At 42.2% G+C, this 27767-nt stretch overlaps 1 protein-coding gene and 1 long non-coding RNA gene across 2 annotated transcripts in view; both read right to left on the bottom strand.

The window, feature by feature from the left end:
* The window catches only part of TRPM3 (transient receptor potential cation channel subfamily M member 3), a 550448-nt gene that overhangs the window by 295330 nt on the left and 227351 nt on the right, over positions 1-27767 (bottom strand). The window lies entirely within an intron of this gene.
* On the bottom strand, positions 11149-27390 carry LOC120989162. Its single transcript, XR_005776234.1, has 3 exons — positions 27380-27390; positions 24737-24742; positions 11149-11256 (listed from the first exon to the last, which is right to left on the bottom strand). It is a non-coding gene; the product is annotated as an uncharacterized LOC120989162 (long non-coding RNA).

Here is a 27767-nt window from a genome sequence, read left to right as displayed (position 1 = left end):
CTCAATGGCAATCTGCTAAGAGCTCACCTTAGGGCACGAGTTCACTCTGTGATTTATAGTGCTCCAGCATGCATACATGACCTACGTTAAGCATTGGTGCATGGCATTAAAATTGCATTTGTCAATAGCCCTTAGTAACAAGTGATCCCTTTTGCATCAGACAAAAAGGAATATTAGAAAATGATCTTACAAGTCTGGCACAAGATAATCACACTATGTTGTAAAACTTTGGTTGAGTTTACTTCTTTTTTTGTGTCCAATAATCACTGGAATTAGGCTACTTTCACACTAGTGTTTTTGCTGGATCCGGCAGGGTTCAGCAAAAGCACTTCCATTACTGATAATACAACTATCTGCATCCTTTCTGAACAGATCCGATTGTATTATCTTTAACATAGCCAAGACGTATCTGTCATGAACTCCATTGAAAGTTAATGGGAGATGGATCCATTTTCTATTGTATCAGAGAAAACGGATTCGTCCCCATTGACTTGGATCCGTCTTGCTCAGCATCCCAGGACAGAAAGCAAACCGCAGCATGCTGCCGTTAGCTTTCCAATATGGGAACGAAACGGAATGCATTTTGGATCACTCCGTTCTGTTCAGTTAAGTTTTGTCCCCATTGACAATGAATGGGGACAAAACTGAAACCCTATGACGGATCTCAATACCGAAAAAGAAAATATACGCTAGTGTGAAAGTAGCCTTAAATTTGTATCCACATGTATCATTCACATCCACAATTTGCAATTTGTTTATATATCTATTCACCCTTTAGTTAACAAGCCCATGTAACATATTGATCATATGTAATTGTTACATAACAATATATCAGCAGATTGCCTATATAATGACAATACTAGCTCACCTAAGTTTATCATACACATTAGTTCTTAGCTGACCAGCTTCTCCATATACAGTACATGCATGCTCTGCATGGTCAAGTCTGCATGTGTCCTGAAAAAGTCACCGCCAGACACCTCTGGCAGTGCCTTATCTCCCCAAGAACAAAAGGATCCTTTTTTCCCTCAACATCTGCCATCAGGGGAGAATTGGGAGGCCACCATATACATTAGATCTAATAAAATCTGTAGTTCAGTCGATATTTATATACAGAATGGTTTAGAAGATGCTCATCTTCTCTATTGTAGAATCCACAGAATGAATGGATGATAGTAACTGTCGATGGAGACCAACAGTAATCCAGAGGCTCTAGAACTTGAGTAATATAAGAGCATCTTAAAAAAAGTAGTTTATAACAAACTCTCTAAGGGCTTGTTCTATCTATCTATCTATCTATCTATCTATCTATCTATCTATTTATGAGCGGTGTTTAATAAGTTATCTACCCCAGCATGTTCTGTCAGTGTTGGGTTGCTGAGCTTGTCTATGCTGGTTGAGACATGTCTGGAAATGCAACACTCACAGTAGCAGTTCAGTCTGATAAAAGCACTGGAAGTGACAGGATGGCAAGTGCAGTACAGTGCAGGTCCTTCCTTACAAAGGAAGAAAAGAGGCCTAAAGAAATCCATGAAGGGATGATTGTTGTATATTGTAATGATGCATCTTCCTACTACCAAATAAAGTTTTGGGCCAATCATGGGGTAGGGAATCAATTGAAGATGACCCCGTTCAGGGCGGCCTGTCGAAACACCTTCAGCAGGAATGTGGTGTAAAGTGGAGGTTATGATTTTGGAAGTCAGTGTTATAGCTCATGAATTAGGCATTTCAGTTGGCGCAGTTTCCAGTATCATTCATAATGTTTTGATGTCAATAGTCAGTTCACGGTGGGTGCCACGAATGTTGACGCCTGAGCAAAAAACTTTCTTAGGCATTAATTACTCTCAAATTATTACGAGTGATTAAACATGGGTCCACCACCATGATCCTGAGACCAAACAAGAGTCCATGCAATGGAAGCACAAGGGGTCACCAACCCCAAAGAAATTTCATGTGCAGCAGTCAGCTGGAAAGATCATGGCCACAGTTTTTTGGGATACAGAAGGTGTTTTATTACTAGAATTCATGCCACACAAGACAACAATTACTAAATACACCTATGCTTCAACAATGGAGGCATTATGTGAGACAAAGAGAAATGCCATGGTAAGTTGTCGGCAGGTGTGTTGCTGCTTCACGACAATGCGCCAGCTCACAAGTCTCACAAATCGAATGCTGCTATTAAGGAATGTGGCAACGATTTCCTGATGATAATGCAGACAAAGAGGCGGTAACAGGGTTCCTGCAGCAAGAAATCATCTTATATTCTGAGGGCATCTGAACACTGGAGGTGAAGTGGAATAAGTGTGTTGAAGTCAAGGGGTTTACATTGAAAAGTAGTAAGCTCAATTTTCTCAGAAATTGGTGTTTTCATATTCAGGTAGATAACTTATTGAACACCCCTTCTATCTATCTATCTCTCTCTATCTATCTATCTATCTATCTATCTATCTATCTATTTTTCTATCGATCTATCATATTTATCTATCTAGATAATGCAAACAAAGACAAAGGAAGCAAGCAGCATTCTACACCAATATGTAGTGGGTGCCAGCAACGGCAGCTTGATCCAAAGTTGTAGATAATCCAAATATATGAGATATGTTGCATCACTTCAGCGGAAAACAGTGACGGTTTATTAGCCCATATCTGTGTAGAACCTTCACTTGTTGTTCACTGGATTTTCGCTGGAGTGCTACAACTATCTCTCTGTCTATTATCTATCTATCTATCTATCTATCTATCTATCTATCTGTCTATCTGTCTATCTGTCTATCTAATCTATCTATCTATGGTCTATCTATCATCTATCTATGTATCTATTATCTATCTACTATCTATCTATCATCTATCTATCTATCTATCTATCTATCTATCATCTATCTATGTATCTATTATCTATCTACTATCTATCTATCTATTATCTATCTATGTATCTATTATCTATCTACTATCTATCTATCTATCTATCTATCTATCTATCTATCTATCTATCTATTATCTATCTATCTATCTATCTATCTATCTATCTGTCTATCTAATCTATCTATTATCTATCTATTATCTATCTATCTGTCTATCTATCTATCTATCTATCTATCTGTCTATCTAATCTATCTATTGTCTATCTATCATCTATCTATGTATCTATTTATCTATCTATCTCATATCTATCTATCTATCTATCTATTTATCTATTGTATCATAATAACAGGTACAAGTACATTTCTGAACTTTTGAGTCAGTTTTATGATGATTTAAAACGGTTAGCCATATTTTACAGAATTTACTTGAATCCTTGATGGATAAAGAAATACAGTAGAGTGAGCCCTTATGCAAGCATTGGGTGACAAATGTGAGTGTCTAAATCAGCCCACTGGACCAGAAAGATGAGCTTGTTTAGCAATGTCACTTCGAATACATTACAGCAGTAAGGAACAGCTATGCAGCCCATTTCCCACAGATATCTTCAAAGCCCTACAGTCTGCCATTTGAACCATTGTTTAATTACCTTTGGCACAGACTTGAGCAAGCCGACATACAGCCAAAGGAAAAGCATATTAATTGCATATTTTGATATTAACCTCAAATGTGTGCCTTTGATGTATAATTTCTAAGGAGCTTGTCCACTGAGAAAACACAATAATTATGAAATGCTTAGATATTCGCACTTTACTTCAATCCTTAAAGAACTGCAATGGACTCCAGTGGGAAATTAATCCGGCTGTCGTTCATTGCACTAGCATAGATTGAATTTTATGTGTCACAGGCGGGTGCTGATCCAGAAAATGCAACTGTATCATATAGTCATATGCATGTATCCCTGGTATGGCTTATTCTGGTTCATGACTGCACAGTCCCAATGCAGATTGCTTCTAATGTTCTAAAACGGAAAATGTAGGACACATTAAAGTGAATGAGCAGTTTCAGACAGAAGAGCTGGCAATGAGCTGAGGTAGAGTCAACATTCTATACCACCAGATGGAGAAGACAAAGGAGGCAGAAACCCCAGACATGAGCTCACATTAACTAAACATTTTGTCATTTCCAATCTCAGAGTCTGAATTTAATAGCTTTTATATAATGCAAAATGAAAAGTAAGCAAAATTGGTTATTCAATTATTGCTTGGCAGCTCCTGGCTCTTCTCGGGGTCTGTTTCTGCTTCATAGGCCAGACTCACATAGTTGTTGCCAGCTAAAATCTAATCAAATCAACACTTCACGGCTTGCCTGTAGCTTGCTTTTGTATTTTACCTGAGGTAGCTTCTCTTAGGACCCATTTGTACTAATTTAAACAGGACGCATTAAGCAAACTACTAGTACGGCAGACTAAAGGGGCTTTGCACCTCCTGAGGTTGAAATTGCTCTCCATGCGTTATTAATAAGGTCCCTTCTGCCAGAGACCTCTCTACCAGCTGTCTATAGATGCTGACCCATGATGTTCATGTTTGGTCTCTTCACAGCTTGCATAAAAGATCAGTAGAGAAACAATGGAGTGCTATATATATACATTCTTGGGTTTAACAGACCACTACTTTTAGATATATCAAACAGCACAAAAAACACTTTTAGATGGTGTCATCAAAGGAAACCTGTCAGCTCTAAAATGCACCATAAATCCAAACATTACCTTACAGATATTGACATTAGGTTTCTAATGATGTTTTTGTCTAAGGTGTCTGATGCGCATGATCAATGAAAGATGTGAATGAGGTTCTTGGGTGTCCGTCTTGCAGCACCCCCACCGATCAGCTGTTTCAAGAGGCTCCAGCCCTCAGGTGAGCACTCCGGCCTCTTCTTAGGCCAGTGATTTCACTTTCAATAGTCACATGGCCTACTTACAGCTCAGTTCCATTTATCTGAATGGGCTGCAATACCAATCACAGCCATTATACAAAGTGTGGCCCTGTCATTTTTGGTTTCGTGAGCAGGTCAAAACACTCTATGTAGTGCCTTGGCCGGTGCTGGTTATTGGACCGCCACCAATCAGATATTGATGACCTATCCTAAGGATATCAATACTCTACTCCCAGAAAATCGCTTTAAAAACTAGGCAGTTTATTTAAAAAAAATAGGGGGGGGGGAGAAGTGCTCACATAAAGTGCTCGCTCTCCTTCCTAGAGGAGAGGAAGCAAGATGGACTCAAAAGAAAGTCCATGGGCCCATCTTGCAACCATCTCCTGTAGGGAGAAGATACAGCACGCTATATTGTCTTAGGGATCAGTAGGGGTCTCAGCACTGAGAACCCACTGATCAAAACCTTTGATTTGTCACTATGACATCAAAAGTTTTATGAAAGCTCAGTGACCCTTTAAATAACAATCCATTTCTCTTACTCAATCCTCTGGAATACCTTGTAAACTGATCTTGAAATCCAAGGAATAGTTAAAGGGCATCTGTCAGCAGATTTGTACCTATGACACTGGCTGATCTGTTCCATGTGCATTTGGCAGCTGAAGGCATCTGTGTTCGTCCCATGTTCATATGTGCCTGAACATGGGACATAAGAAACATTTACGAGAAGTTTTAAAATATGCAAATGAGCCTCTAGGAGCAACAGCGGCATTGCTGTTACACCTAGATGCTCAGCTCGCACTCTCTGCATTTTAGGAGACGTCAGGGCCAGGCATGGTGACATTTTTAATGTCTGGCCCTGTCAAAGGGGAAAGGGCACAGCAGTTGCAGAGAGAGCAGAGCCTCTCTGCAACTCCCCTAAAGGGTCATTTGCATATATTAAAACTTCCTTTTTCTTAGCAATGCGGGCATATATGAACATGGTACAAATCTGCCGACAGACAATATTTAAGAGTAGGTTATCTTCATGAGACATTCCCTTTAAAAGTAGAATAAATTGTTAATGAGGTATACAGCACATGGATCTAAATAAACCATATCAAAACTTAGATCTGCTACACATATAAACCATAGGCAGAGGGCTCCAATAAATGGTATAATACGACTTCTAGAGCTGGAAGTACAATAAAACAATAATGCAAACCCTAAAAATACTGATGTGAATATGATGCAAAGTACTCCAAAGTACAGGGTGGGCCATTTATATGGATACACCTTAATAAAATGGGAATGGTTGGTGATATTAACTTCCTGTTTGTGGCAAATTAGTATATGTGAGGGGGAAAACTTTTCAAGATGGGTGGTGACCATGGTGGCCATTTTGAAGTCGGCCATTTTGAATCCAACTTTTGTTTTTTCAATAGGAAGAGGGTCATGTGACACATCAAACTTATTGGGAATTTCACACGAAAAACAATGGTGTGCTTGGTTTTAACGTAACTTTATTCTTTCATGAGTTATTTACAAGTTTCTCTTTGTTTACAGCCATTGACATGTCACCGAGGTTAACACGTGAGGAGCGGATAGAAATTGTGTTGATGTCTGGTGAACGCAGTAACCGGGTCATTGCAGCAGATTTCAATGCAAGACACCCTACGAGACCACCCATCTCCCATGCTACAGTTAGCAAACTGCTTGCTAAGTTTCGTGAAACTGGTTCAGTGTTGGATTTGCCAAAATGTGGACGCATGAAATCTGTCTCTAATGAAGAAACATCAGTGGCTGTCCTAGCTTCATTCAGCAAGAGCCCACAGCGTAGCACTCGCCGCATGTCACTGGAGAGTGGCATTAGTCGAACATCCCTTCGGCGGATATTAGCTACTCACAAATGGCACCCTTACAAACTCCAGCTACTGCAGCATCTCAACGAGGATGACCCAGATCGGCGCACTGAATTCGCAGAATGGGCAAAACAAAAATTGGAACAGGACCCTCAGTTTATGCAGAAGATTTTGTTCAGTGATGAGGCAAACTTTTATGTGAATGGTGAAGTTAACAAACAAAACCACCGCTATTGGTGTAACCCACATTGGATAGATCCCTTCAAGACTGTTGGAACAAAAAAATTTATGGTATGGTGTGGTATATGGGGTACAAAGATAGTGGGGCCATTCTTCATCAATGGAAACCTCAAGGCCACTGGACATGTGAAATTGCTACATGATGATGTTTTTCCCTCTTTATGCACTGAAGCTGGCACGTTCCCTGAGCTTTTCCAGCAAGATGGTGCACCACCACATTATGGGTGTCAGGTCCGAGCATTCCTAGATGAACAGTTTCCTGGAAAGTGGATTGGTCGTCGTGGGCCAGTTGAATGGCCCCCAAGGTCTCCCGATCTGACCCCCTTAGACTTTTATCTTTGGGGTCATCTGAAGGCAATTGTCTATGCTGTGAAGATACGAGATGTGTAGCACCTGAAACTACGGATACTGTAAGCCTGTGCTAACATTTCTCCTACGGTGTTGCTATCAGTGTGTGAAGAGTGGGAGAAGAGGGTTGCATTGACAATCCAACACAATGGGCAGCATATTGAACACATTTTATAAGTGGTCAGAAACTTGTAAATAACTCATGAAAGAATAAAGTTACGTTAAAACCAAGCACACCATTGTTTTTCTTGTGAAATTCCAAATAAGTTTGATGTATCACATGACCCTCTTCCTATTGAAAAATCAAAAGTTGGATTCAAAATGGCCGACTTCAAAATGGCCACCATGGTCACCACCCATCTTAAAAAATGTTTCCCCCCTCACATATACTAATGTGCCACAAACAGAAAGTTAATATCACCAACCATTCCCATTTTATTAAGGTGTATCCATATGAATGGCCCACCCTGTACTCCAAAGGCACTACTTACTGGTACGATTAGACAATTAGATTTTTGCTATGGCAGTTCTTATACTCTGTGACAATATTCTACAACAACACTCTATTAATACTTTTTTTTGAATTTTAGGATTAATTTCAAAACTGCCAAAAAAGTTGCGAAAAGTGTGTAAAACACATAATAAATTTGGAGCACAGCCTGTACTCCACTTTTTAGTGCAATTTTTTCCAGATTTCTGGTACATTTTGCTTAGCAAATTTGCTCCACTATATACAGTACCAGTAGTCCCTAAATTGTAGCTCAACCAATACAGCAGGGATGGCCAACCTGAGGCTCTCCAGCTGTTGCAAAACTACAACTCCCATCATGCCCAGACTGCCAACAGCTATCAGCTTACAGCAGGGCATTGTGGGAGTTGTAGTTTTACAACAGCTGGAGAGCCGAAGGTTGGCCATGCCTGCAATACAGTATGTCTCACATAGACACTGCAATGACACAGCTGATAAGCATGAGGGAGGCAAATTCAGTTACAAAGTCCTGTGAGTGCAGATCTGTTAGTAACTCTTCCTATAGCATCTTCTTCAGGTTTCGATCCCCAGGAGCTATGGTGCTATGGTGAGCGCACCATGTTATGAGAAGAAGGGTTATTGTTTGATGCCCGCTACTCCAGAAAACTACCTGTATACACCCTACAGTTGGTTATCTTTCACATTTCTTGAGACCTTATGTTATCGCAAAATATATTAAGGGACCTCTTCTATGTACTTGTAGTTAGATAAAAGTTGCTAGTGTGCTATTAAGACACCAGGGTACTTGTATCACCTTTTTTATTTTATTATATATTTTTTTATTGTATTTTTTAATTTTTGTCATTTTTTAGCTGAGTTAGAGCTTCTTTAATTAAGATTTCCATGCATTTAGAATTCCAAAATTCCGCAATGCAGTTGTTAACCACAGGTACCAATTCAATTACTATCCCTAATATTAGGACAGCGTTGAATTAAAGATAGCACTTGTTTGGACTGACACTCTTGTGATGTAATTCATGTGAAGATCATTGATGTTCACAGGCCAGCTCATTTTTCCTAATCCATAACTTGAACATCTGAAACTTGGCAAAAACATCAGTCGTTGTCATCTTGTCAGCAGCTAGCTTATAAATAGATTTGGGCAAATCAATACAAGTGGACTATGGTGTAGCAACATCATACATTTTATTTAGTGTTAGTCGAGCACCAAAGTGTTGGTAGAATACCTTGGGATGCTCGGATGCTCTACAGAGCACCCGAGCACAATGGAAGTCAATGAGAGAACCTGAGCATTAAACCAGGCATCCCCTGCTTTGAAGAGGGGAGGGTGTCTGGTTCACAGGAAAAGGTCAGAAATTGATGGAAACACCACTGAAATGGTTTTGGAACAGCATGGGGAGGATGTCTGGATGCATCTTGGACTCCCAGGTCGCTGCTGGGAACGATGTTGTCCGAGTAGTACGTCACTTTTACAGACTGACAATAATATGCACAAAACCGAAGATAAAATCGATTTTAGAGGAAAAATTGTTAGGAAACATTCTTTCCTGTATATTTACTTGTATATAAAGTGCAAGTGCTGCCAAAAATTGCAAGGAAGAGGCACTCCGATACAACCTGTATATAACATAAAGGAGGGCCTCATTCACATTGTGGTACAATTGTTCATGTAGTGGGACCGCTACACTCATAAAGCCTATGCACTAAGGGAAAGGGCTGCCAAAAAATACAAGGAATCGGCACTCCAATACACCCTTTATTACACATAAAGGAGGGCATAATACACACCCTTGAAAAATTATAATGGATGGCCTGCTGGTGACCCTCAAAAACATTAGGAGCAAGGGCCTGCTGGTGACCCTCTAAATCATTAGGGGGGAGGGTCTGCTGTTGATCTGACCATCTAAAACATTAGGGGCAGGGGCGTTGCTAAATTTTGTTGGCGAGGGCCTGCTGCAGAGCTTACCATCTAAAAAATTTTGTGGGCGAGGGCCTGCTGCCGAGCTTACCATCTAAAAATTTTTGTGGGCAAGGGCCTGCTGGTGACCCTCTAAAACATTATGGGTGAGGGCCTGCAGCTGATCTGACCCTCTAAAACATTAGGAGCGAGGAAAGCCTAATAAGCATGTTGATATGATGGAAGAGGAGGACGAGAAAAGGAAGATTGAACCATATACCTTTTTTGTGGTGGAAGTGGTGCATGGGAATAGTGTATTCAATACACCATAAAAGCTACATGTAAAGTGCCTTTATATTCATCCGCTTTCCTCTGGTGGAGTAGAGAAGTCAGGGGCAATCCAGGCCTTGTTCATTTTGATAAGAGTCAACCGGTCAGCATTTTCAGTTGACAGGCGGATGCGCTTATCAGTTATTATGCCCCCATCAGCAATAAATACCTGCTCTAACAAAACGCTGGCAGAAGGGCAGGCCAGCACCTCCAAGGCATAGAGCGCCATATCGTGCCACGTGCCCAGCTTGGACACCCAATAGTTGTAAGGCCCCAAGGGATCATTGAGGACGCTGACACAGTCTGCTATGTACTCCTTCACCATCTTCCAAAAATTTTCCCTCCTTTTGACACTAGGCTGCGCATCAGGTAAAGACAACTAATGCTTCTCAGTCAGCAGACAATGGTTCCTTTGCACTCTTCTACTTTAAACTCTGCAGCACATTTTATTATGTTCCCTCATTAGAAAATCATTTGTGTCTCTGTATCTGGTGACATTGTTGTGCCTATAACAAAGATTAATTATTTTAGTTTATTCTTTTATCTTTATTGTTTTCATTTCATATTTTTATCTTTATCTTTATTGTTCTTGTTTGCAATGCTTCTTTACTCACCCCTTATCAGCTCTGGTCACTCATCCCATGTGACCATCAGACAGCAGCATCTCCCAGGAGTGCATTGATGTTAGCTATTGCTGACCCTGCACCAGTATTTCTAAATATCAGTTCTCCAGTCTTTCTTCTACACACAGCCCCAGCGACTCCACTCATAAATAGGACTATGGTATATCCCCCCATCTTCCCCAATTAGAGATGTACCTATATATTTCTATGAAGTAGTAATAAACAAAAGGGCTGCTTCACTAAGATCACTACACCGGCACTGCGAAGAGGAAGGGTGTAGGGAAGCTATTGCAGATGTAGATCCACTGCTGAATGCTGACGGTGGACCAGAATTTCAGCCGCACAAGAAACAGCAGGGGGGTGCTACCAGAGAGCAAATTGTTGTAATGTAATAAAAAAAATCTTTTTCAGAGGCAATTTTTGTTTATGACTGCATTTTACTCCATTTTGGCTAAAAATCATATTTTTCATTGGCCTTTATTTAAAATATTGAGACATTATGTCACAAAGAGTTATCTGTTTTTCTAACTGTGTGACTTGTACTTTCTCGTTTACTTTGTGCCAGTCATCTAATTAACCTTATTTCTAACCTACCAAGAGGACATAAACACTTATTTAAGCCACGTTCTTACCAGTAACATAAGAACTGAGATATAATGAGTGTTTATAATGTCAGAGAGCAGAGATAAGGAGCTTCTGAGCTGGCTGACGGAAGAGGGAGAAAATTCTGATCCCTCTATTAGAGCATTTTCAATTTTATATAAATTTCATTTATTTTCATTTTCAATGCTATAATATTTTGGTTCTTGCTAGCAGGGGGTGACATAAAGAGGTTATTCAGATGATAAACCCTTCCTGACACAGAGATTTTTAATTCTTTTTTTGTTTTCGCAGTTTACCCCCTGCCTGGCAGCCATACATTTTTTATTTTTCCACCCTGTACAGTAAAAAGGGCTCCATATTTGTAATAAAGACCAATTTAAATTTTTTTATTTTTAGCTCAAAATGAGTACAATGAGATAATAAAAAAATGCCCCCAAAGGTGTACATAGCCTTTAACATTTATTGGAAATGCCCTATTCATTACATAGTAATAGTTTTCATGGGATAACTGCTTTAGGGTTAGAGATTGAAGCAGTACTATCAAGGATAATGAAGATGCTAATCACAAGAACCCATTGCATCCCAATTAACAGTGGTGCAATGGGATAATAGAATTATGTGTAGAAGAAAATACAGGCATTAAGAAAGATTTAAAAGGCAAATTCTATGCTATTTGAGACCTTGGTTATACTATGTAAATGATTTTGGTTTGATATTAGGAGCACAGACCTGAGAATATTAAATGGAGGATGCAGTAAACATCATGTTGTTCTGCTCTGACTAATGCAATTAAGACCACATTCACACATTTATTCTAAGATGCACATTCATCAAGAGGAAGAGTGTCAGGTAATTTTTCATAGTCACCTGAATATTTTCACAACAATCTCTATACTTAGATTAGGTGATATAATATTTTGGTTCTTGCTAGCAGGGGATGGCATAAAGGGGTTATTCAGATTTTAAACCCTTCCTCACACAGAGATTAAAATTTTTATTTTTTTGCTGTTTACTCCCTGCCTTCCGGCAGCCATAACTTTTACATTTTTTCGTAGACATGTGGGGGCTTGTTTTTTGCAGGACAAGTTGTACTTTCTAAGGGGGTGGAATTAGAAAAAAAAGCACAATTCTGCCAGTTTTATGGGTTTCTTTTTTATGGCATTCCTTATGCCTTAAAATGCCACATCGTTTTAATTCTGCAGGTCAGTATGGTTACAGGGATACCACATTTTTCTTGCGTTTTATTACTTTAAAAAAAATTATAATAATTTCTTACTTTGCACTGCCATATTCTGACCCCTATAAATTTTTATATTTAAAGTGTAACTTCCATTTCATTTTTTATACCCTAATGGTATAGGACACCCTGCTGTATACGTGCTTTTGAGCTTTATAATTTAATCTTTTTAAGTTTCACCTCATAATAACACCCAGAAATATGTGTCACTTTCACAGAAGAGCAGGCTTCTTCTAACAGCGTTGTCATGTGCAGCCGTCTCCTCTCTGATATAAACATGAGATGGAGATAGCACTGGGAGGAGGAGCTCAGCCCTGAGTGCCTGGCCTCCAGCAGAAAGTGTAGAGGGGAGGGCTGCTTTACATGCTGCTTTCTCCTGATTGGTAGCAGCTAGAAACATGCAACTGGTCTTGTTTGAAAGCTGACATTTACAAGACATACAAGAATGACAGCTAAAGTCCAAGCAATAAAAGAGAAATCACTGTTAGAAATCGATTTGGGAATAATCGCGGGTAAAATCTGCTTTTACTTTCACTTTCCACTGCACTCACTGCATCCCAATTTCAATCAGTGATATCTTCCCGTGTACTGAACATATTGCTGTCATTCTGGTATTGTCTGAATGCTTGGAATATCAGCTTTCAAACAATACCATATCTCTAGACGGTATCAAACCAGAGATATGAGCAGCTAAAGCACCCCCCCTCCCTCTGTGTGGACGAGAATGAGGGAGCAGCTGCAGAGCTGACAGGCTGCAGATGTTGAGAAAAATATATGGAAATGTGTGTGACATTATCATCAATATAGTGACCCACATAATAAAATTACATTATTTTTACCACACAGTAAACGCCATAAAAAAAACTCCACAAAATAATCTTTCCCCCTGAAAATTAAATCATAAAAGTTATTTAATAGACTATATATACCCCAAAATTATTTTAAAAAAAACTTTTAATGTGACTATTAACCCCTTAGTGTCCATCCATAAGCCTTTTTACGGTGGTCACTAAGGGGCCTTAGGCTGGGCCGCCGCTTTTTTACAGTGGCCCAGCCCGGTTCTCACTGTCTCCCATCGGCACCCCACAAATGCGATCGCGGGGTGCCGATGTGTGTGAAGGCTGGCTGGGGTCTCGTGTAGGCCCCAGACCATCCTTTAGTAATTTCCAGCAGGCTGCGCCTCTCTAGTGCAGCCTGCTGGTCAATGTAAGAATAGCACTGTTTTTAAAATGCAATGCACTATAGGGATAATGCATTGCATTTAAAATCAATCAGAATGTTGTCTGTTATAGTCCCCTTGTGGGACCATTAAATGGTAAAAATAAAATAAAAAAACACATTTATTCAATAACAAAAATCCAATAAAAAAATTACACTTTTTTTTCCATTGAAAATAAGCTTTTCAATGAAAAAAAATTGCAAAAAAAAGCTCCCCCATATGTTTGGTATTGCCACGTCCGTAATGACCCGGACTACATAAATATAATGTAAATTATCCCCTACGGTGAACGCCGTAAAATTTTTTTTTTAAAAGACCTAATTGCTAATTTATTCTTAGTTGCCACCAAAAAACAAGCGATCAAAAAGCGCCATTTACTTCAAAATGATACCAATGAAAAATACAAGCCATCTTGCAAAAATAAAGCCCTCACACAACTCCATAGATAGAAAAATATAAAAAGTATGGGTCTTGGGAATGCAATGCAAAAACTTTTTTTTCTTTTTAGAAAAAGGGGTTTTATTGCAAAAAAGTTGTAAAATGGAAAAAAAAACTATATGTATTTGGTATCACTGTAATCGTAGTGACCCAGAGAATAAAGATATTATGTTATTTATACCAAAAAATGAACGTTATAAAATTAATAACGTAAAAACGCAGTGGCAGTATTGCTATTTTTCCTATCTCCCTCCCAGAAAGCGTTAATAAAAGTTAATCAGAAAGTTATGTGTACCCCAAAATGGTGCCATTAAAAACTACAACTTGTCCCTCAAAAAACAAGCCATCATAAAGCTATATAGACTGAAAAATAAAAAAGTTATAGCTCTTGGAACGCGACTATGAAAAAAGAAGAAAAATGCTTGGTCAGTAAGGCCCAAAACAGGCTGGTCACTAAGGGGTTAAGAGGCTAAAACAAATGCTTATTGATGTCATGTAATTGCAGGCCTTGTCTCTGGTTAGCTGTATGTGAGAGGATGTAGTGGGGGAAGTTATCTGCATTCTGATTGGTCCTGCTAGTTCATGTGAGGAGAGCAAGGGGTTATGGGACGTGAGGGAAATACAGGATGGCCTCAAGGACATGGCAAACATCACAGGAAGTGCAGCAGAGGCCATCTTAGGGAGATGCTGAAATAGAGGCACAGAGAAATAGGGTGGCTAAAGGCTGATTTCAGACATCTGAAAGGTAAAATTAACTGAAAAATAAAGCTTCCCTTCAACATCACATATGTTAGGAATTTCATTTTTGGTAGTGAAATGGCAGTTACACTTTAAGTCATCACCGATATGTGAAAGAGGCCTTACTGACCATATGCCTGTTTCAGTTCTCCTACACTGTGCATTTTTCTATAGTTCATTGAGCAATGAGGACAGACTTATTTTCTTTTAAGTATTGGTCCCTTGGGATGAAAGGTCATACCCCCACTTAACATATTCCTAATTATATCAATAAAAACACTGAAGCCAGTCAATTTGATTGGAAAATAATTTTTTACTAAATTAATAATTTAACATTAACAACTCAAAAACACGAGCTCAGCCATAAACTCAAGCTCATTATAACTTAATAATTTAACATTACCAACTCAATTTAACCATATACAAAAAAGCACAAGCTCAGCCATAAGCTCAAGCTCAAAACTTGCAGCTTATCAAACAACTCATACCCCAGCTTAAAAAAAATAAAAAAATAAAAAAATGACAGCCTATCGGGAAGGGCGGGCGGGGCAGCGATGCTTCCTTCTTCACAGATGAGGTAACGGACCCCAGCTTCACCTGCACCCACATATTTATCCGCACCAGCTCAACCCGACCAGCCAATCAGAGTCTTAACAACCTAAACAAAGATATCCATTGGCTTAAAATATCAGCCAATAAAATAAGGGTTGCCACCACTGGGAAGAACTACCCAGATGCTGGTGACCAATCAAAAACATGTTGCCATCCCAGGCAATCTGCCCAGACACGGCAATAGTAAAAAAGGCGGGAAAAATTCCCGCCAAAACTGATAGCATAAACCACCTAGGGATGACCTTAATCCCATGAGGACCCTTCCCTAATGTCCAGGATCCCACCATTCTTGCAAGTAGAAAATGTTGGGTAAAACCATAGGGGGTCATTTACTATACATATGTGCAGATGACGGCGCAATGGTTAGTTGCGCCGCTGTCACGTCTGTATGTGAGCAACAAGAGCATACACAGTGAATAAGCTACTGACCGGACCCAAACTAGGGAGGATAAAGGGTGACCCCTGTCAGACCCTAAAAGGTCTCCCTATGCTGCTAAGCACATGTCCAGATCCAAATGGTGGATCGAGACATGCCCGCGTACCTAAGGCTGATGACTACTGTAACCCCTACAATAGTGGAAGGGGCCACGGCCACTGGTGCCCTGCTCAGAATATGGACGGAACCGGGGTCGCCTCGGATCCAGTCAGAAAACAAACAGAAACACACAATGTCTGCACACTTAACTGAAGGAGCTGCAGCAGCAGTGAAGACACATCCAAAGTCAGCAAACACTATCCGAAGTACTTGCTTCAGCAGAACTCAGGTCCATAGAAAGATAACACACAAGTGAAGATACTCAATCGAGAGATACAGCTCAAATGAAAAGTATAATCCACACCCTACAAAGGAGGAGGGGTGATTTAAAGGCAGAGAAATCAAACACAGGAGGGACAGCTGGGAGGAAGTAAAGACCTCAACACAGGGGCGGAGAAACAGAGCAGAGGGAACTCCTCCAGGCTCTAGTAGTGACATCATCACAGGGGTGGAGAAACAGAGCTGTGAGAACGTCTCAAAGCTCTGGTAGTGACAGTACCCCCCCCCTCTACGGGTGGACTCCGGACACCCAGGACCCACCCTCTCAGGATGAGCCCTATGAAATGCCCTGATGAGGCGAGTGGCTTTAATGTCCGACACCGGGACCCACATCCTCTCCTCAGGATCATAACCCTTCCAATGAACGAGCTACTGAAGAGAACCGCGGACAATGCGAGAGTCCACAATTCTGGAAACCTCAAACTCCAGATTGGCATCAACCAAAATCGGAGGAGGAGGCAAAGAGGAGGGTACCGTGGGCTGGACATATGGTTTAAGAGAGATCTGTGAAATACATTATGTATCTTCCAAACCCTTGGAAGGCAACAGGATTGACGACTGACAAGATTTTATAAGGCCCAATAAACTTGGGACCCAATTTCCAGGAGGGAACCTTCAGTTTAATATTTCTTGTAGACAACCACACCACATCACCCACATTCAGGTCCGGACCAGGCACACGTCTCTTATCAGCCACACGCTTATATTTCTCACTCATCTTTCTAAGATTACTCTGAATCTTTTGCCAAATGGTAGACAAAGACGAGGAAAATCTCTCCTCCTCAGGCAAACCAGAAGGAGCCCCTCCCGAGAATGTCCCAAACTGCGGATGGAACCCATATGCACCAAAGAATGGTGACTTATCAGAAGATTCCTGACGATGGTTGTTCAGAGCAAACTCAGCCAGAGGGAGAAATGAACACCAATCCTCCTGGTTCTCTGCCACAAAACAGCGCAAATATGTCTCCAGATTCTGATTGACACGTTCAGTCTGACCATTCGACTGCGGGTGAAAAGCAGAAGAGAAGGACAGCGAACCCCCAGGCGAGAACAGAAAGCCTTCCAGAATCTGGACACAAACTGCGTGCCTCTATCGGAAACAATATCAGAGGGAATGCCATGCAATTTAAGAATATGGTCGACAAAAGCTTGCGCCAACGTTTTAGCATTGGGTAAACCAGGGAAGGGTACGAAATGAGCCATCTTGCTAAAACGGTCCACCATCACCAGGATCACCGACTTCCCTGAGGAACGAGGAAGATCCGTGATAAAGTCCATGGACAGGTGTGTCCAAGGACGGGACGGTATGGGTAACGGGAGAAGGGGACCTGAAGGCCGTGAACGAGGGACCTTCGCGCGAGCGCACGTCTCACAAGCAGCCACAAAACCCTCCACCGACTTACGAAGAGCCGGCCACCAAAATCTCTGAGCAATGAGATCTACCGTGGCTCTACTCCTGGGGTGACCAGCAAGAACAGTATCATGATGCTCCTTGAAGAGTTTGTGACGTAACTCAGGAGGCACAAACAACTTCCCAGAAGGACAACGGGCAGGTGCCTCAGTCTGGGCAGCCTGGACCTCGGCCTCCAAATCAGAATACAGAGCAGAAACAACTACCCCCTCCGCCAAAATGGGACCCGGGTCCTCGGAGTTTCCTCCTCCCGGAAAACAGCGAGAGAGAGCATCAGCCTTCACATTTTTGATCCCAGGGCGGAATGTAACGACAAAATTGAATCTGGAGAAGAACAGAGACCATCTGGCCTGTCTCGGATTCATACGCTTGGCCGACTCCAAGTACGCCAGATTCTTATGGTCGGTAAAAACGGTGATAGGGTGCCTGCCCCCCTCCAACCAATGGCGCCATTCCTCGAAAGCCAACTTGATGCCAACAACTCCCTATCTCCCACATCATAGTTTTTCTCTGCCGGGGAGAGTTTTTTAGAGAAAAAGGCACAGGGTCGCCATTTGGCAGGAGAAGGGCCCTGGGACAATACCGCACCCACACCCACCTCGGAAGCATCCACCTCAACAATAAAAGGTAAGGAAACATCGGGATTCACCAAGATGGGAGCAGACGCAAAACTCTCTTTAATCTTAGAAAAAGCTGCAAGCGCCTCCTCCGACCAAGAGGAAAAATCCGCCCCCTTTTTTGTCATGTCAGTGAGGGGTTTGACAACAGAGGAATAATTCAAAATGAACTTTCTGTAATAGTTCGCAAAACCCAGAAAGCGCATCAAAGCCTTCTGATTCTCAGGAAGCTCCCACTTAAGCACAGCACGGACCTTCTCCGGATCCATGCGAAAACCAGAAGCAGAGAGGAGAAAACCCAGAAATTGAATCTCCGATACCATAAAAGCACATTTCTCCAGCTTGGCGTACAATTTATTTTCCCGCAGAATCCGCAGAACCTGAAAAAGATGATCCTGATGGGTCTGAACATCAGGGGAAAAAATCTAAATATCATCAAGATACACCAATACAAATTTCCCCATTAAATGGTAGAAAATACTGTTAACAAAATGCTGAAAGACGGCCGGAGCATTCATCAGGCCGAAAGGCATAACGAGATTCTCTAAATGCCCGTTAGGGGTATTAAAGGCCGTTTTCCATTCATCCCCCTCTCTGACCCTGACTAGGTTGTACGTGCCTCTCAAATCCAATTTGGAAAAAACCTTGGCCCCAACAATTTGGTTGAAGAGGTCCGGGATCAGAGGAAGGGGATAGGGATCGCGAATCGTGATACGGTTCAGCTCCCTAAAATCTAGGCAAGGTCTCAGAGAGCCATCTTTTTTTTTTAACAAAAAAAAAAACAGCGGCAACAGGTGATTTTGAGGGACGAATATGCCCCTTATCAAGACTCTCAGAGATATAGGCTCGCATTGCGATTCTTTCCGGTTGTGAGAGATTGTAGAGGTGTGCTTTTTGCAGCTTGGCGCCGGGAATGAGGTTAATGGGACAGTCAAACTCCCGGTGAGGAGGTAGCTCCTGAACACCGCTCTCGGAAAACACGTCCGAGAAATCAGAGAGAAATGATGGCACAGTTTTAGTAGACACCTCTGCCAAAGTCGCTGTGAGACAATTCTCTCTACAAAACTCACTCCACTCATTTATTTGCCTTCCTTGCCAATCAATAGTGGGGTTATGTCTAGTGAGCCAGGGTAACCCCAAAACTAGAGGAGAAGGCAATCCGTTAAGGACAAAACAAGAAATATCCTCCACATGAGTGTCACCTACAGCTAACCGGATATTGTGAACAATGCCCTTCAGGGATCTCTGTGAGAGTGGAGCAGAGTCAATAGCAAAAACAGGTATATCCTTTTCTAATGTGCAAACCTGAAAACTATGCATGGCTACAAATTGAGTGTCAATAAGATTGACGGCCACTCCACTATTGACAAAAATTTCACAAGAAATGACTTTGCTCTCTAGCGCCACCTTGGCAGAAAGGAGAAAACGGGAACTGCAGGTCAGAGGAAAAGCATCAATTCCTACATCAACTTTGCCCAAAGTAGCAGATGAAGCTACTCTTAGTGCAGTTCATGAATTTCCTAGACGGACAAACATTTGCCAAATGACCTATGCCCCCACAACAAAAACACACCATTCTCTGAGGATTAAATCCTCCTTTATCAGGGGCAAGTCGACCTAGCTGCATGGGCTCCTCCTCAGAGGGGACCGAGACAGGATGAGGCCCCTGCACACTGAATGAGTCCGCACCACTGCCCCTAGACTGACAATGGCTGGACAGAGAGGTCTCGTTTCTTTCTCTTAGACGCCTGTCAAGGAGTACCGCCAATGACATGGCAGACTCTAAGGACGTTGGTCTCTCATGGAAAGCAAACGCATCTTTCAATCTCTCTGAGAGACCATGAAAGAACTGACTCCGGAGTGCAGCATCATTCCAACCTGAATCAGCTGCCCATCTCCGAAATTCAGAACAATAAAGCTCCGCAGACAGTTTGTTCTGGCATAAAAAACGTAAGTTGGATTCAGCCAGAGCAACACGATCCGGGTCATCATATATCTGCCCCAGGGCCACAAAAAATCTTTCCACGGATCGAAGGGAGGGATCCCCCGATGGCAGCGAAAAAGCCCAAGTCTGAGCATTACCCCTGAGCAGGGAGATGACAATCCTCACCCTCTGCTCCTCATTATCAGAGGAATGCGGACACAAGCAAAAATGGAGTTTGCATGCCTCTCTGAAGCGAACAAAATTCTCACTGCCCCCGGAGAACGTTTCCGGAAGTGAGACCTTTGGCTCGCAACAGACTCCATGGGCCGGAGCATAGCCCAATGCATGAAGCTGAGTCATAGATTGACGGAGATCCGCTACCTCCAAAGAAAGACTCTGCATACAGTCAACCAGGTTAGAAAGCGGATCCATGTCAAAAAGGACGGTTATGGTGGATTATAATGTCACGTCTGTATGTGAGCAACAAGAGCATACACAGTGAATAAGCTACTGACCGGACCCAAACTAGGGAGGATAAAGGGTGACCCCTGTCAGACCCTAAAAGCTCTCCCTATGCTGCTAAGCACATGTCCAGATCCAAATGGTGGATCGAGACATGCCCGCGTACCTAAGGCTGATGACCACTGTAACCCCTACAATAGTGGAAGGGGCACGGCCACCGGTGCCCTGCTCAGAATATGGACGGAACCTGGGTCGCCTCGGATCCAGACAGAAAACAAACAGAAACACACAATGTCTGCACACTTAACTGAAGGAGCTGCAACAGCAGTGAAGACAGATCCAAAGTCAGCAGACACTATCCGAAGTACTTGCTTCAGCAGAACTCAGGTCCATAGAAAGATAACACACAAGTGAAGATACTCAAGCGAGAGATACAGCTCAAATGAAAAGTATAATCCACACCCTACAAAGGAGGAGGGGTGATTTAAAGGCAGAGAAATCAAACACAGGAGGGACAGCTGGGAGGAAGTAAAGACCTCAACACAGGGGCGGAGAAACAGAGCAGAGGGAACTCCTCCAAGCTCTAGTAGTGACATCATCACAGGGGTGGAGAAACAGAGCTGTGAGAACATCTCAAAGCTCTGCTATCTGCGACTACGCCCTGCTCATGCCAGGTCTAAAATTGTGGGCAGGGCGTGGGCAGGGAAGGGGACAGGCCGGCAGGCCCATCTTATTTACCATTTTCTACACTTAGTTAAAGGTGTTGGCCACTTTGTTAGTACTTATTACAACTGTAAAGAAAGTAGGGAGATATTACACTTACTAATGTATCTTCTTAAGCAGATCTGCCTGGTTTTCCTGCTATTCGCAGCCATGCCCCCTCCTGTCCTGCTCTCACAGCTGCCTGTCTCGTCCATAACTGCAGGTGCCATGGAGGAGCAAACTCGTCCATGCCTGAAGGCGTGTGCTGCTCCCTGGGTCCTAAAGCACCCTGCTTATATCAGAGGTGCTTTCCTTCTGTGACTGACACTCCTGGCTGTGCAGGGCTGGAGCGGCTTAGCAGGAAGATTCAAGCAGAAATAAATAAACTTTTGCAGGAGAAAGGGAGACTGTGAGGAGAAGCTGTGATGGCTGATAGAAGCTGACTGTCTGTAGACTCCATCCACTCTGTCTCCTGTACTGAGAGGCTACTTCTGTATGTGAGGATGTAGCAGAGCCAGGAAGGTGCTGTGGAACACAAACTGTGAGCAATCCCAGTGTCTGTCCTGTTTATGGCCCCTCTGCTCTGTGATCTTATCACAGACCTGTTTATTACAGCCAGACCAAGAGTTTAACTACTTCTGAGCTGTTGATATAGCTGAGGTCAGTGATATATATCAGCAGCAGTCACTGGTCTCATCTGTAAATGTGTGCCCTCTCCTTCCTGCACACTGTATATAGTGATATGTGACACCCCCCCCCCCATACAGTGCTATGTGAGCCCCACCAATGTATACTGTATATAGAAATGTGTGACCCTCTGTGTACTGTATGCAGTGATATGTGACCCCCACCATCACCACTGTATACTGTATATAGAGATGTGTGACCCTCTGTATACTGTATGCAGTGATATGTGACCCCCACCACCACCATTGTACACTGTATATAGAGATATGTGACCATCTGTATACTATATGACCCCCACCACTGTATACTGTATATAGAGATGTGACCCTTTGTATACTGTATGCAGTGATATGTGACCCCCACCACCACCACTGTATACTGTATATAGAGATGCGGGACCCTTTGTATACAGTGATATATGACCCCCACCACCACCATTGTACACTGTATATAGAGATGTGTGACCCTCTGTATACTGTATACAGTGATATGTGACCCCCACCACCACCATTGTACACTGTATATAGAGATGTGTGACCCTCTGTATACTGTATACAGTGATATGTGACCCCCACCACCACCATTGTACACTGTATATAGAGATGTGTGACCCTCTGTATACTGTATACAGTGATATGTGACCCCCACCACCACCATTGTACACTGTATATACAGATGTGTGACCCCCCTGTACACTGTATACAGAGATGTCGGACTACACTCATTTCTCTTTTTCCCCAGGTGAAGGGCAGTCATATACTCATAGATGATTTCTAGGCTGTCAGCTGGGAGCAGGTCGTGTGATGATAGACAGGGGGCGAAGCTCCTCTAGGGAAGTGTGCCATGGTGAACAGGTTAGAAAAATGACATATAGCCAGTACATTTCACATGATATAAATACTTCATGGTTTTGGCTATTGTCTGGGGCTTTTTGGATTTTTAATACTTAGGGTGGCCAACCCCTTTAAGGCGTAGAAAATGGTCTAAATGTAAGACAGCTCGGAAGGCCTGCGCCTCTATATAACTTCTGTGGCCAGCTATGGCCCTTTATTAAGACCGTCTTCTAAAACTTAAATGTGCCTCATAGTCTACAAAAATAAATTTATTGAATGCAAAAGTAAAATTATAATTGAGAGGAAAACATCAAGAACAAGGGAACTTCATAATGTATTTATGCATAGCTGATAATACAGGGTGAAAACAAATGAGCTATATATTGTCTTATTATATACTTTTTATATATACTATGCTTTTTCAGTTCTGCTGTTTTCATTTTCAATTTTGCTATAAAAATAAGAGCACAGCTTACAAATTGCTATATTTGTTATATTTCAATACTACCATTAAAGTGGTAATGACTTGTGGAGGAAAGGTCTCCAGCTCCCTCGTGTGGAACCTAAATTCATTTTATTAGAAAAATAATCTCACCAAAAAAAGAGTGCAGAAAATATTGGGATTCTTGTTGATTTCTGATCTTATGATTTATAGGGTGGCAAAAATAGAGAAATTATGTTACTTTTCTTTCTTAAAAAGCTGGTAATCTTGCATCTCCTATCTTGAGGGTATGTTAACCAGGAACAAAGGTAATGAAGAACACATTCTGTATGCACAATATTTAGAGAGCAACTTGTATAGAGAAATAATAGATGAATGACAGACTGAATTTCACCTAAGAATACGATATGACAATACGATACAGTTTATTGATCCCGAGGGAAATTTCAGTATCACAACAGCACAACATAGACAAGCATCACAGTAGACAATTGACAGTATACTCCCATACATTACTATACATGAAGGATTTCACACTGTCATACATTCCCATAGCAGTCGGCACAAGCAATTTCCTGTATCTTTCTTTTTTGCACCTTAGTAGGATTAGACGGTTACTGAAGCTGCTCCTCTGCCTCATAAACAACTCATATAATGGGTGTTCATTATTGTTCATAATCGCCATACACTTCTTCCGAATTCTTTTCTCCACTACGTCCTCAAAAGTGTCTAGATGGCAACCAGCAACCAAGTTTGCCTTCCCCATAAGCCTGTTATTCCCATCGGCCACCTGCACACTACTTCCCCAGCACATGATTGCGAAAAAGATGGACCTTGCCACTACAAACAGGTAGAACATTTCTAATATTTTGCTGAACACATTAAACAACCTTAAATTCCATAGGAAGAACAGTCTTCTCACCCCCTTTTTGTTAACCCTCTCCATATTGCCCCTCCAGTCTAGTTTGCTGTCCAAGTGGACCCTCAAATCTTTGCAACCCTTGACCTGCCCCACTTCCTGACTAGCAATACTGACAGGTAAATATTCCATCTTTCTCCTGCTATACCTCACCACCAACTCCTTAGTTTTCTTTACGTTTAGTTGTAGATAGTTAGCCTGGCACCACTCCACAAAATCCAACACCAGCTACCACAGAGTCATCTGAGAATTTTTGGAGGTGGCAAAAATCATATTTATACCGAAAATGTGCAGTATACAATGTAAAAACAAAGGGTGACAGCACAGTTCCCTTAAGGGGGTACCAACACTGCTCAATAATCTGCCAGACACTGCTGCCCACCATCTGTACAAACTGCGGCCTGCCTATCCAATTTATCATCCTCTCATGGACCTTAATATCAGTCATCTTCTTGCGTAGTAAGAGTTCCTGTCAGGTATTAAACATACTAGAGAAATCAAAGAACAGTGAACACACAGTGCTTCCGTCATTGTCCAAAAATGAATGTACTGTATGTAACAAAAACGTGACACCATCGTCCATCCCCACTTTATGCTGATAAGCGAACTGTAGGGGCTCAGCAAAAGGCCTCACCCTTGGACTCAAGTAAGCAAGCATTAATCTTTCCAAGGACTTCATAGCATGCGATGTTAAGGCCACAGAACGATAGTCATTTAGGGACATTGGGACAGTAGTCTTGTGGACCGGCACTAGGCAGGAATTCTTCCATAACAGCGGTACCCTCTGTGATTGTAGGCTCCAGTTAAACAAGTACTGAAAGACTGAACACAGCTGGTTTGCACACATTTTAAGGACATGTGGACTAAGTCCGTCTGGCCCTGCTGCTTTGCCTATCTTCAGTTTCCTAAATTGTCCCCTCACATCATTTTGAGACACTCTGAAATCAGCTAGTTCATCACCCAATGTCAGTGTTGCTGAACACCTTGTCTCTTTTTCAGGCACCAGTATATCAGTACAAAAGTTAATGTAATCAGTAATCCTACCAACAACTTTGTTAACATCAATTTCATTAACATTCTCTCCAATTGTCCCACATAGCATGTCCTAGTCTGTAAGCTCAAAGCACTCTTGTAACGCTTCCTCAGCTCCAGGAGACCACTGTCTGATTTTCCTTATTGTAGCTGTCTGTCTTATAACAACTGGTTGATAAGTTTCTGACAGTAGTATAAGGTTGTGGTCACATTTCCCCAAGGGGGGCAGGGCACACAATGAATAAGTATCCTTAACATTAGCATAGAAGAGATCCAATATACTGTTGTCATGAGTTGCGCATTTGACATACTGATAGAACTCGGTTAAAGCAGTTGAGATCATAGCTCGGTTAAAATCACTGGAAATTACAGTAAGAGAGTTTCGGTGTTTTGTCTGAAGCCGAGCCATAATCCCTGACAACACTTCCCCAGCTGCCTCATTGTTCGCTGATGGTGGTATATACACCACTACTGCAATTAGACAAAATTCTCTAGGTAGATAGTAAGGCCTGAGGCCGACAAATAACATTTCAATATTCAGGCAACCATGACGTTCCTTTACCGTCAAATGCCCCTGATTACACCATGTATTGTTTATGTAAAGTATGACCCCACCTCCCTTCTTCTTACTACAGTACTCCTCCTCATGGTCCTGTTAGCCTGGTACCGAGACACTTGAATCAGGGACCTCCCCATGTAAAACCAAGTTTCGGTAAAACATATCAGACTGCATATTTTTTTTAAACCCCCTCTGAGTCTGAATTAGTGCCAGCAGTTCATCCGACTTATTTCCAAGCGAGCGTAGATTTCCCATGATAATGGACAGGGTCGTAAGTTTAAACTGCCTTCTCCTGGACTTTATTTTTTTTTTGCCCACTCTGCAGCCTATGAAAGGTCTCCGTACTTCACAGGGAACATGTGGTCTACCAACTGCTGGACAAGATATTAGCCTGCGTAACTCCAGAAGTCAACCCCCTGAATACACAAGACGTTCGGTAACAGTCTTTGGGCCAGCCAGCAAACAATTATCTACCTCTGTCGCTGTTGGTGGCGACAGCGCACCATGCCTACCCATAATTGACCGTATACGTTGTTCGCCACTGGACACAGATGACTGTACCAATATCCAATAAGGTAGTAACTGCATGTTGTAAAACAATAGGTGACAGTAGCTGTACTAAATGGGTGTCCATAGATGCTAATGACAGCACACCTCTTATATCCACACATGGCAGTAGTTGCATATAGTGTCCTATCATAGATTGCAGTAGTTGTCTCAGATATATATCTGTTGGAGGCTGTAACTGGGATTGGCCAAGGTATGTGCCCCAAGATGGCAGTAACTCTAAAGTGCGTGTACGTAGGAGTGGCAGATTAGGGTATAGTGCTTCTGCAGTGCACTCGGAGGCAGTTGTCAGTGATTGTGTGCCATAGTCCATGGAGGATATCCAAAACACAGTGAACACCTGTTTAAGCTCCTAGACTCTGTTAACCAAAATGGCTTGTGCAAAGTACTAAAGTAACCTTTTTAGAGAACAGGTTACAGCTCATCTTCAATTTATAGTCATTAAAGGGGGTATTCCAGTTATGAAAAGTTATCCCCCTATTCACATAGCTATTAAATCTGTGAGCGTCCTACTGCTGGGACCCCCATGAGAACAGAGGCCCCATACCTTATGAAGCAGCCCTCCATTCACTTCTAAGGGCAGTCCGGAAATAGCTCATTTCATGGCATCACATGGTACAAGGTCTTCCTTCTTGTGATCATGGGTTTCCCAGCAGTAGGACCGCCACTGATCTAATAGTTATCCCCTATCAGAAGAAGATTGGTTAACTATCCAGGTTAGAACCAGAGAAGGACAAGAAGGGCAGAACAGAAGAAAGTCTGGTGCAGTCCAGGTACCAGTGCCTAGTCAAACAAGGTTTAATCTAGATGTGAAGAACCCTCACAGACTTATCTTTCTCAGACTTATCTTTAACTGACCTGAAGCTTCTCCTGCACAACTTTGGTGGTGCAATTCTCCACTGGTTCTGCTGCTGTGTCTTCTCCTCTGCCTTTACCGCAGTTTCAGAGGAGCACAGCTTGGTTTTATAAGATATCTTGCAAGACCATGCTGTATTCTCACTGCAGCCCAGAATCAAGACATCGGGGAGTTGATGGATGGACTTCCAAGGAGGAATAGACCCAGCAGCAGAGCAAGCTGAGAGCAGAACACTGCAGCTATTCAGAAGAACCTCCAGCCAAGCAAAAAGGTAAGCATGGCAAACTTAAAGAGGTTGTCCGGGTTCAGAGCTGAACCCAGACATACCCAGAATTTCACCCAGGCAGGATGAAATGCAGGATTGCGAAGGGCAAGGTCTTTTTTATTTACAATAACACACTCCTAGGCGGAGGCTTCCGTCCAGCAGTGTGTTTGGTGACGTCATCGGCTCTGATGGGCCGGCTTTAGCGCTGCCCTAGCCGTTTTACAGGATCTCCTGAAAATGCCTTTGCCCTGCACGATTCAGCTCCGA

Source organism: Bufo bufo, chromosome 2 (assembly GCF_905171765.1).
Source record: "Bufo bufo chromosome 2, aBufBuf1.1, whole genome shotgun sequence".
NCBI lineage: Eukaryota > Metazoa > Chordata > Amphibia > Anura > Bufonidae > Bufo > Bufo bufo.
The sequence above is the reverse complement of the archived record's forward strand: the minus strand, read 5'-3'. Positions and strand labels throughout refer to the sequence as shown.